This window comes from Penaeus vannamei, chromosome 20 (genome assembly GCF_042767895.1).
Source record: "Penaeus vannamei isolate JL-2024 chromosome 20, ASM4276789v1, whole genome shotgun sequence".
Classification (NCBI taxonomy): Eukaryota; Metazoa; Arthropoda; class Malacostraca; order Decapoda; family Penaeidae; genus Penaeus; species Penaeus vannamei.
In genome coordinates this window covers 22,891,976-22,901,975 of record NC_091568.1, presented here as the reverse complement: position 1 = coordinate 22,901,975, position 10,000 = coordinate 22,891,976, and positions in this window count along the sequence as shown.

Below are 10,000 nucleotides of genomic sequence, written 5' to 3'. Positions count from 1 at the left end.
AGGATGGGAAGAGGAGAGGGGCGGGAGAGAGAGGGACGTGAAGGAGGGAGGTATGGGAAGGAGAGAGAGGAGAGGAAAGAAGGGAATGAGAGAGGGCGAGAAAGGGGGAAAAGGGGAAAGGAGAGAGAGGGAAGGGAAGGGGAAAGAGCGAGAGGGGAAAGGGGGCAAAGGGGGAGTAAGAGAGGGGAGAAAAGGAGGAAACTATATAAAGGAATCTATAGAGAGAAAAAGAGGTAGGGGGAGATGAATAGACAAATGGATAGATAGATAATTAAAAAAAGAGGAAGGAGAACGATGGAGGGAGGGATAAAGAGAGAGACAGACAGACAGACAATAAATGTATGAATGAATGAGAAAGGGGAAAGGGGAAAAAGAAAAAAAACAGAAGACAAAGATAAAATCCGAGGAGAGGAGAGAGAATGCGAGCGAGCGTACAAGCCAGCGCTCTTATTAGACGAAACAGCTGTTTTGTGTTCCACGAGTTCAAAAAGAAAGGGGCGCGCAGGCCAAGGCGTCGCGCGGGCGGTGATACAGGTCTCTGACAAGGAGGGGAATTTTGAGCGGTTCCTTGGTTTCCGTTGTATTGTGTGTGTGTGTGTGTGTGTGTGTGTGTGTGTGTGTGTGTGTGTGTGTGTGTGTGTGTGTGTGTGTGTGTGTGTGTGTGTGTGTGTTTTGTGTGTGTGTGTGTGCATATTTATAGTGTTTTATTTCGTAAAAAATGAGCGATTTCAGCATATTCCCAAAACAGTAATTTTTCCCCCGTATATTCAAATTTCTTCACTTAGCCTTTGGGAAGAACAAAAAAAATTGTCATTATCATTATAAAAAAGACAACGCAATTTCTGGCGTTTTACAAGATGTTCTTCTATTCATGACCATAATACTAAGTAATTCTAGCAGGTATCTTTAGATTAAACATTCACTATCATCATTTAACAATATACTCCAGTTTTTATTATGCTTGCTATTATGATTATCATCTTGCAGGCATATAATTATTTCAAACTGTATCACTGTCATAAAAACTAACACAGCATTACCAATATTTTCATTGCCCCAGAAACCAAACGCCTATATCTTCTGTAGCATCATCTTTGGCATTGTCTTTATTCCTCCTCTTCTAATTTTCCCCCGGAGACTGACTTTCACCATCCTCACCATCTCCATCGTCCTTTATTTATTTCCTTTATACAACACTGCCATCGTCACCATAGCCTTCCTCGTACCAGCATGACTGTTGCCACTAACAGCTAATATCAAGCATCAACCACTAATAATAACCGCCAACAAACAGGATCAACCACTGAAAACAAATAACATCCTTTAACCATCACTAACAGTCTCCAGCAACCACCTACAATCACTAACAATCCCTCCCCTCTCTAGCCCCCCCTACCAACAACCCTCTCTCACCCCCTCCCTCTCACTCTCCCCCCCCTCGCCCCCCCCCCACCACCACTAACCTCTCACCCCCCCCCCCCTCCCCCCCCCAGACCCGACCGAGCCCGTGGGCCTCGAGTGGGTCCCGAGGAACAGCTCGACGGTGGCTCTGGAGTGGCGCCCCCCCCGGAGGCCCAACGGGAGGGTCGCCCACTACCTCGTCTCGCTGCAGCTCCTGCCGGACACCCCCAGGATCCCCCCGGACCTCAACTTCTGCAGGGCCAGAGAGTGATTTTTTTTTTTTTTTTTTTTTTTTTTTTTTTTTTTTTTTTTTTTTTTTTTTTATTATTATTATGTTGTGTTTTCTGTACTGTTTTTTTGTTTCCCCCCGGAACTACACTTTTTTGTTACATTTATCCTTGTTGTTTTTGTTATTATCACTGCCATCGTTGTTGCTATTATCAGTGATTATCACAGTTATTGTTATCATTACCAACATTATCATATTCTAGTTTTTGGTAATATAATTCTATTGTTATTATGTTTATCCTTATCATCACCACCATCACAATCTTTATGCTTTCTTTTTTTAAAAATTTTTTTCCTATCACCATTACCTCCTTCCCGCCCCCATTCACCCCCCCCATCCCCACCCACCCCCGCCAACCCCCACCTCCTCCCCTACCCGTCCCCACTCCCCCCCGCCCCACCCCCCCTCCCCGCCGCTGCCCCTCAGCCCGTGAGTACATCGACGCAAGATGCTGGCGCTGGCGGAGGCCGAGGGAAAGGGCAGCCTCGCCCGGGGGAAGACGCCCGGGGGCGAAGGAGGACGTGCGCGACGAGGGGGGCCCAAAAGGCGGGCCGGAGGGGGGCGAAGAGTCGTGCCAGGCGCCGCCCACGCCCTCCTGCTGCGCCTGCCGGGGCGCGGGCGTGAGCGGCAGCGAGGACCAGGAGGTGATGGGGCAGATCGCCTTCGAGGATTTCATCATGGACAATGTCTACGTCAAGAAGTAAGGCCGGAAATCGCTGCTCTCCCTTTCGACTTTTCTCGGCTATTTCATGCTGTTTGTTATCAGAAGAAGAGCCCCTCCGGTGTAATGAAATAAATATTTTATAGTAATAAATAAACAGTTTATTCATTCGTTCATACTGCACATCATAATGATAACAATCCAATCCTGTTGTTTCAACATGACTGCAGGCTAAAACATTTTTCAATCTCATTAAGTTGCTGACCTCGTTTTGTATCTCGTGACCTCGCCCAGGGTCAACAGGTCAAGGAGGACTCGCGCAGCGGACGACGACGACGACGCCGCCTTCGGCTCGGTGTTGTGGCTGTACCAGCAGGGGCAGCGCGCCGAGCCGGACGCGCCGCCGAGGGCCCCCCGGGGCCCCGCGGCCACGGGCGGCCCCCGCGGCGCCGGGGAGACGGCGGCCTCGGCGTCCTCTGGTGCACGGCGGCCGCCCTCCCCGGGCCTCCATCCGGGTCCTGCAGGAGGGGAATTCCCGGTCCACGAAGGCCACTCCGTCAAGGAGTTCCCGTCGCATCTGGGCATCAGGCCCGAGTACCAGATTCAGGAGGAGAAGGCCGCGAAGTACACCGTCATGGAGGGTGAGTGTGGGGCTGCGTGGGAGTGATGAAGGAAAACGCCGCAGCAGCGTCTTCTTTTCTTCCTGTCTCGTCTCTAAATCTGATACATTTAGAACTATCAGCTGAAAAAAATGTTTTAAACTGCTTATTTCTCTTTCTTTTTTTTTTTTAAACCTGATAACTAAGGTTTTTCCTTCGCCTTCGACCTTCCGCACTCACACGACGGGATATACATATGTTTCACCAGAAATCGCGCCAGGAAGGAAATCACTCCTGTCTCCTCTTTCGTACAAAATGACGATGTTGTAAACACCCGACGATGAGTATCATTTCCCCGCAATGAGAGGCCGCAGTTTAGCTTCTTGTCCTCCGAAAGACTCGAGGCGAACGCGGAAATTTTCCCGGGAAATTTCCACTGGACGCCAGAACGTAACCACAGTGCAAGCGAAAGTTCACACTGCAACGCCTCCGCGACCTGCAATCACCGCGAATCATTTGGAACATTATCCGTGTCTGAACATTTTTATGACAACCGCTAGACGTGAAGTTACATGAGTTTCCCTCGCGTAATCCGTGGGGAACTGCTCCTTGGTTCCACGCACGACGCGCGGAACGTGAGCCTCGTGTTACGACGCGAGAAAAATCACGACCTTCAGAAGTGTCGCCGCAAGACCTCAGAGAGCAAGGCGAACGACCTGCCGATCCGGCGACCAGAAGATGCAGGCAGGCAACCGCAAAAGTCCGCCAAAGGAACCAAGACGCAGCTCTGGGGCGACGACCTCGGGAGGCGACCGGGCCAGTTGCTTGACCTCTGGGCTCTTGGGGGCGGCCGCGGCCAATCACGTTACATGAAAAACAGAACTATACACCGAGATTTCACAGCTGTATTTAAGCACATGAAAAAAAAAAAATGATATATTTATTTTATCATATCTATCATGTGGGGTATATATTTACTGTATAGATAAGAACCAATACAAACACTTTTATTGATATATTATTAATAAAAATTATTATTAATAATTAGTAATATTAGTCAAAACTATTTATTTATGTATCTATTTTTCATCATTGTTAAGCAAAAAAACCCCGGGGGAAAATCTTTAGTAATCGCTATCTGTCGTCAAAAGGAAATATTTCAAGCTTATTCTTGCCCATGCACTTTGGAGTTTATTGTCAAAATGGCGACAGACACAGAAATTCCTATACTCATTTAGCGGTGTTATTGCCAGTTTATATATCAGCAAGATAGTTTTTCTATCATATTTAATAATTATGTCAGAGAAGAATTCTTTAAGAGTTCACGTATCTGTCGATTCCATGCATTCTAGTATAATATAGGCCTATAATTATACGAGAATTTGCGTGCATTTTATTCTTGCTAGTTTCATGTGAAATTTACATTTCTTTACTATGTCCGTATTGCGATATTAGTTTTATCAGGTGCAAAAACAAACCTAAAACTTTGATTAAATATTGATTTTTTTTTACGAGATAACACATGATGACATCGTCTTCTCAGAAGTTACCAGTGCTCTGACCACTGGTAAAATTTACCATGGTAAATCGATGGCAAGTTGTTAGTGAATGCCACCGCTGTCTGGTTACCATGGTAACTATAGTTACCAGTGATTTTACCATCGTAAGTACGTTAGTGAATCCGGACCCAGGACAGCATGTAACCCCCGTGCCATAGGTTAACCACCAGCCTTTACCAATTCAGCTGGGATGCCGCAAATACCAGTGCTTTTTCCACTCTTCAGCTTGGAGATCGACCCCCAACTTAAGTTAGGGGGGGGGGGTCCTTGCTAATAGGTGGGCCCCGGGAGCGGAATCACGGCAGTACCCGCATCCAAGTTAACTATTGGAGGGTCAACCTGATACAGCAGCTCAAAATACTCAACGTTCCTGCACCGCAACAGGATCTGAGACGATCTAGCCACCTACTAAGCGAACTGCAGTCACCTGTGAAGAGGCCTTGGAATTCAGTTTTCTTAGGGCTTGCTATGCAGGACGAAGGTCATTTATTAAGAAATGGCCTGCTCAGAAAGGCTCCTAATGAACTGTTCCTTGTCGCTTCTTAGCAGAGACCAAATTTTGCGCAAATGAGAACAGTGCAGATCCCCATCCCATGCCAGATGAGCCGCACGACAAGCATCTGTGGCTTCCATTGTCTCCTGAGAGATGAAATTTTGTCTTGCCTTCAGGCGTTCTCCAATCGATTCTTGGGGTGCATCAAGCGTTTCGCGCTTGAAGGCATCCCACAATAGTACAGGGTCCGTCAGACTGTCGAGCACTGTGAATCGATCAGAGATTGTCTCAGCAAACCCCCAAACACACTCCCTCTCCTTCAGCCTGTCCAAATGAAACACCACAGCGGCCCATTGGACCGCTGGGAGTTTTGAAGTGAACCTGGAATGTAGCCACAACTAATCTTTGGTTAGTACCACAAAACTCGGCACTCCTATACACCCTGTAATTCTGGAGGATCCTCTAACGAGTGCTAACGAGAATTTGGTCGATCTCCTTGGCGGTATTACCCGCATCGCTGTATATGCCGAACAATGTGGGGGGGGGCGCTGATACCAGGAGCCAGAAATCCTCAATTTCTAGGACCTAGCAAAGTCCCGGAAAAGGAGGCTATTCTCCCCCCCCGGGGCATCAGCTCCTGAGTCATGGGGCCCGATGTTCCAAGCCCCACCCTGACTTCCCGCCTGAGGTTAACCCTTGGGCAGTCACTCGGGTGGATACCACCTCTGCCACCCCCTGCCGACCCCTGCCCCACAAAAAAGGGGGCAGGCTGGGGGGCCCCATCATCTAACTGTGGATTTCCCTAAGGCTTTGCCCCACAAGATTCATATCAGGCTGGCGGCTGCCAGAACGCAGGCGGGACGAGGAGCTCCCGTTTTCATCCTGCTCCCCAGCAGCCGCCCTCCCATCGGTGCCTACAGCCCGCCTCTCTCGCTGGGTAGGAGAGACATTTCCCCCCCCCCCCAGCATTTCCAATTATCTGTGACATTGCTGATGGGTTATCTCGGGGGGGAGGAGGACTGGCAAGGCCCACCTCCCCCGAGTCTCTCATTAACCCCAGGGGGCTTGGGGGAAGGAGTTAGTACAAGGCCAGGGCGTGTCCACACACCGGTGGGCCATGACCCTGTACCTCTGGGGCCTCCTGCTGCTCCGAGATCACTTACAGTCCAGCCTGGGACCGCAAGGTTCCAGTTTCCATAGGGGGCCACAAGAAGGCACTGCAAAAAACTCGATGATGGAGAGGTTATGCACTGGCAGGGAAGACTTATGCAGCGCTGCTCCCTTTTTCACACAAGGCTATATATGTCTATCTATCTATATCAATCTATCTATCTATATATATATATATATAATACATACATACATACATACACACACAAAAATATATATATATATATATATATATATATATATATATATATATATATATATAAAATATATATATATATTTATATATATATTATATATTTATTTTTATATTTTTATATATATATTTATTTATTTATTTATATTATATATATATATTTTATATATATATATATATATATAAAACAGTGAACCCTCGCTATAACGCGGTTCACCTTTCGCGTTCTCCCTGCAAAGTTTGCAAATTTTCTCAAAAACCCAGCTCGATTGATGATTAGAATTATTTTTTTTACAGTACAGTAGTTATTTGTAAAAAACGTTTATACAGTACTTTTACTTGTTAAACAAATGCTTGGCCCAAAAAAAAGGGGTTTTTGCCCTTTTGGTTTCAATGTATTGTAGAGTATTTAATTGTATAATAATTGTAAAAAAAGAAAAAGGTTACTACTTCACGGATTTCGCCTATCACGGGTTTTTTTTGGAACGTAAGCCCCGCGAAAAACGAGGGTTTTACTGTGTATATATATAAATATGTTTATATATATATATATATTTTATATATATATATATATAAATATATACATATATATACATACATAAACATATATGTATATATACATATATTATATATATATATATATATATATATATATATATATATATATTTTTGTGGGGGGTGTGTGTGTGTGTGTGTGTGTGTGTGTGTGTGTAACAAAATATATATATATATATATATATATATATATATATATATATATATATAAAATATATATATTATATATATAATGTATAAAAATATATATATGTATGTATATGTATATGCATATATATATGCATATATATATGTGCGTGTGTGTGTGTGTATGCATATATATGTATATATATATATATATATATATATATATATATATATATATATATAAAAAATAATATATATATATATATATATATTATATATATATATCATCAAGGGGGCTGACCCCGAGGGGGGGGCATAGCCGCATCCCCCCTTCGCTTCTTCCTACGAGGATCCCTCATGGCTAGACGCCAGGCGGGGACTCGGCCCATCTCTATTTCTTTACGGCAGGTTTTGTCGATCTGCCCAAGCCACGACTTCCTCAGGCGGCCCATAGGCCTCCTCCCCCCAGGGTTGTCTCGAACAGAGACGACCTGAGGGGGAGGATCATCCTGAGGAAAGCAAGCCAGGTGGCCGTATAGCCTGAGTTGGCGATCATGGATTGTGCAATTAACAGGTCCTGTGCCAGTCTCACGGTGCAACCTTTGGGTTTTGGGCGCATGGTCCCGCCAACAGTACCCCATGATCTGGCGCAAGGACCTATTTTTAAAAAAGGGTTCAAGACAAGCCTCCATGGCACAGGATAATGTCCAGGTTTCACTACCATATAGTAAAACTGGTATTATCAGGGCCTTGAAAACTCATAGCTTGGAACTTCTGTAGAGGTATCAGCATCTCCAAATACTCTTATTGAGAGAGTTCACGACCCTTGCTGCCAGGCCAATCCGTCTGCTGGCTTCATGGTCTACAGCCCAGAGTTATGAACTACACTCCCAAGGTATATAAAGCTCTCTGTGACTTCAATGTCCTCGCCGCAAGCACGTACCGACTGAACAGGCTCTCCTAACAAGCCCCCAAATTCCTGGATTTTTGGTTTTTGGGGCCCGGAACCCAGCCCCGGGCTTCTTTCATTGAAATGCATCGAGAGGCCTTTAGGGTTTCCGACAGATAGAATGGCAACACATTGGCAAAATCAACGTCTGAAACCCTTTGATATTGCCCAGTGTTGCTCCACAATGACTTTGAACAGTAGCTCTCCCCCGTATCCAGTCCATGCAAGTGTTGAAAAGAGTTGGTACAAGGACACAGCCTTGCCTCACTCCTGGAATAACAGGAAAGAGACTCGACAGGCCCCCACTACACTTTACAGCACTTTCAGTACCAGTATACAGACGCTATTAGTCCAATAACCCTTGTTGGAATTCCTCTCAGTCTCGGGGATCTCCCAAAGTAACTCCCGATGCACCGTATCGAACGCCTTCTTGGGGGCGATGTAGGCTGCAAACAGCCCAAGCCCGAACTCACGACGGCGCTCTACAATGACTCGAAGCGCGAGGATACGGTCTATTGTGGACTTCCCCGGAGTGAATCCGGATTGCTCCAGTCTCTGGTGCCTCAGTAGATGGTCTCTGATACGTCTCAGAAGGATGTGGGCGAGAACCTTGCCTGGTATACTGAGCAGTGTGATGCCTCGGTGATTGCTGCAGTCCCAAGGGGCCCCCCTTTCCCTTCCTGAGAGGGAGGACCCACCCCTCAACAGGTCAGGAGGAACGGAACCCGACCGCCAGATGGCAGCTAGGACAGCATGTAACCCCCGTGCCATAGGTTCACCACCAGCCTTTCACAGTTCAGCTGATATGCCGCAGATACCCGCTGTTTTTACCACTCTTCAGCTTGGAAATCGCCCCCCTAACTTTAGTTAGGGAGGGAGGGTCCTCACTGATGGGTGGATCCGGACGCAGGATCTCGACACTCATCCAAGTTAACTGTTGATGTGTCAACCTGGTACAACTGCTTAAAATACTCAGCCCAATGCTCCTGCACCTCAACAGGATCTGAGACGATCTGGCCACTTACTAAGCGAACTGCTGTCACCTATGAAGAGGGCTTGGAGTTCAGCTTTCTCAGAGCTTGGTATGCAGGACGAAGGTCATATACTAAGAAATGGCCTTCGACCTCCATAAGACTACTAATAAACTGTTCCTTGTCTCCTCTTACCTGAGACCGAGTTTTGCGCACATGAGCACGGTGCAATTCCCGATCCCCTGTCAGACGAGCCGCACGACATGCATCTGTGGCTTCCAGTGTCTCCTGCGAGATGGAATTCTGTACTGCTCTCGGGCGTACACCAATCGTATCTTGAGCTGCATCAAGCGTTTTACGCTTAAATGTATCCCACAGAAGAACAGGGTCTGTCAGACTGTCAAGCATTGCGAAACGATCAGAGAATGCCTCAGCAAACCCGCGGGGACACCCCCCTCCTTCAGCTTGTCCAAATGAAACACCCTAGGGGGATCAATTGACCCCTGTGGAGTTTTGAAGTGGACCCGGAGGGTAGCCACAACCAATCTGTGGTCAGTACCAAGAACTCAGCACTCCTGTACACCCCGCAATTCTGAAGGATCCTCCAACGAGTGCTAACGAGTATGTGGGCGATCTCCTTGGCTGCATTACCCGCATCACTGTACCATGTCCAGCGTGTGGGTCTGGGCGCTGGTACCAGGGGCCAGAAATCCTCAATTTCTGGGGCCTTTATATATATATATATATATATATATATATATATATATATATATATATATATATATATATATATATATATATATATATATATATTATATTATTATTATATTATAAATATATATATTATATATATATTATTATATATATAATATATATATTTATATATATATATATATATATATTATATATTTATATATATTATATATATTATTATATATATATTATATATATATATATATATGTATATACACATATATGTTTTTTATATATATTTTATATATATATATATATAAAAATATATATATAATATATAT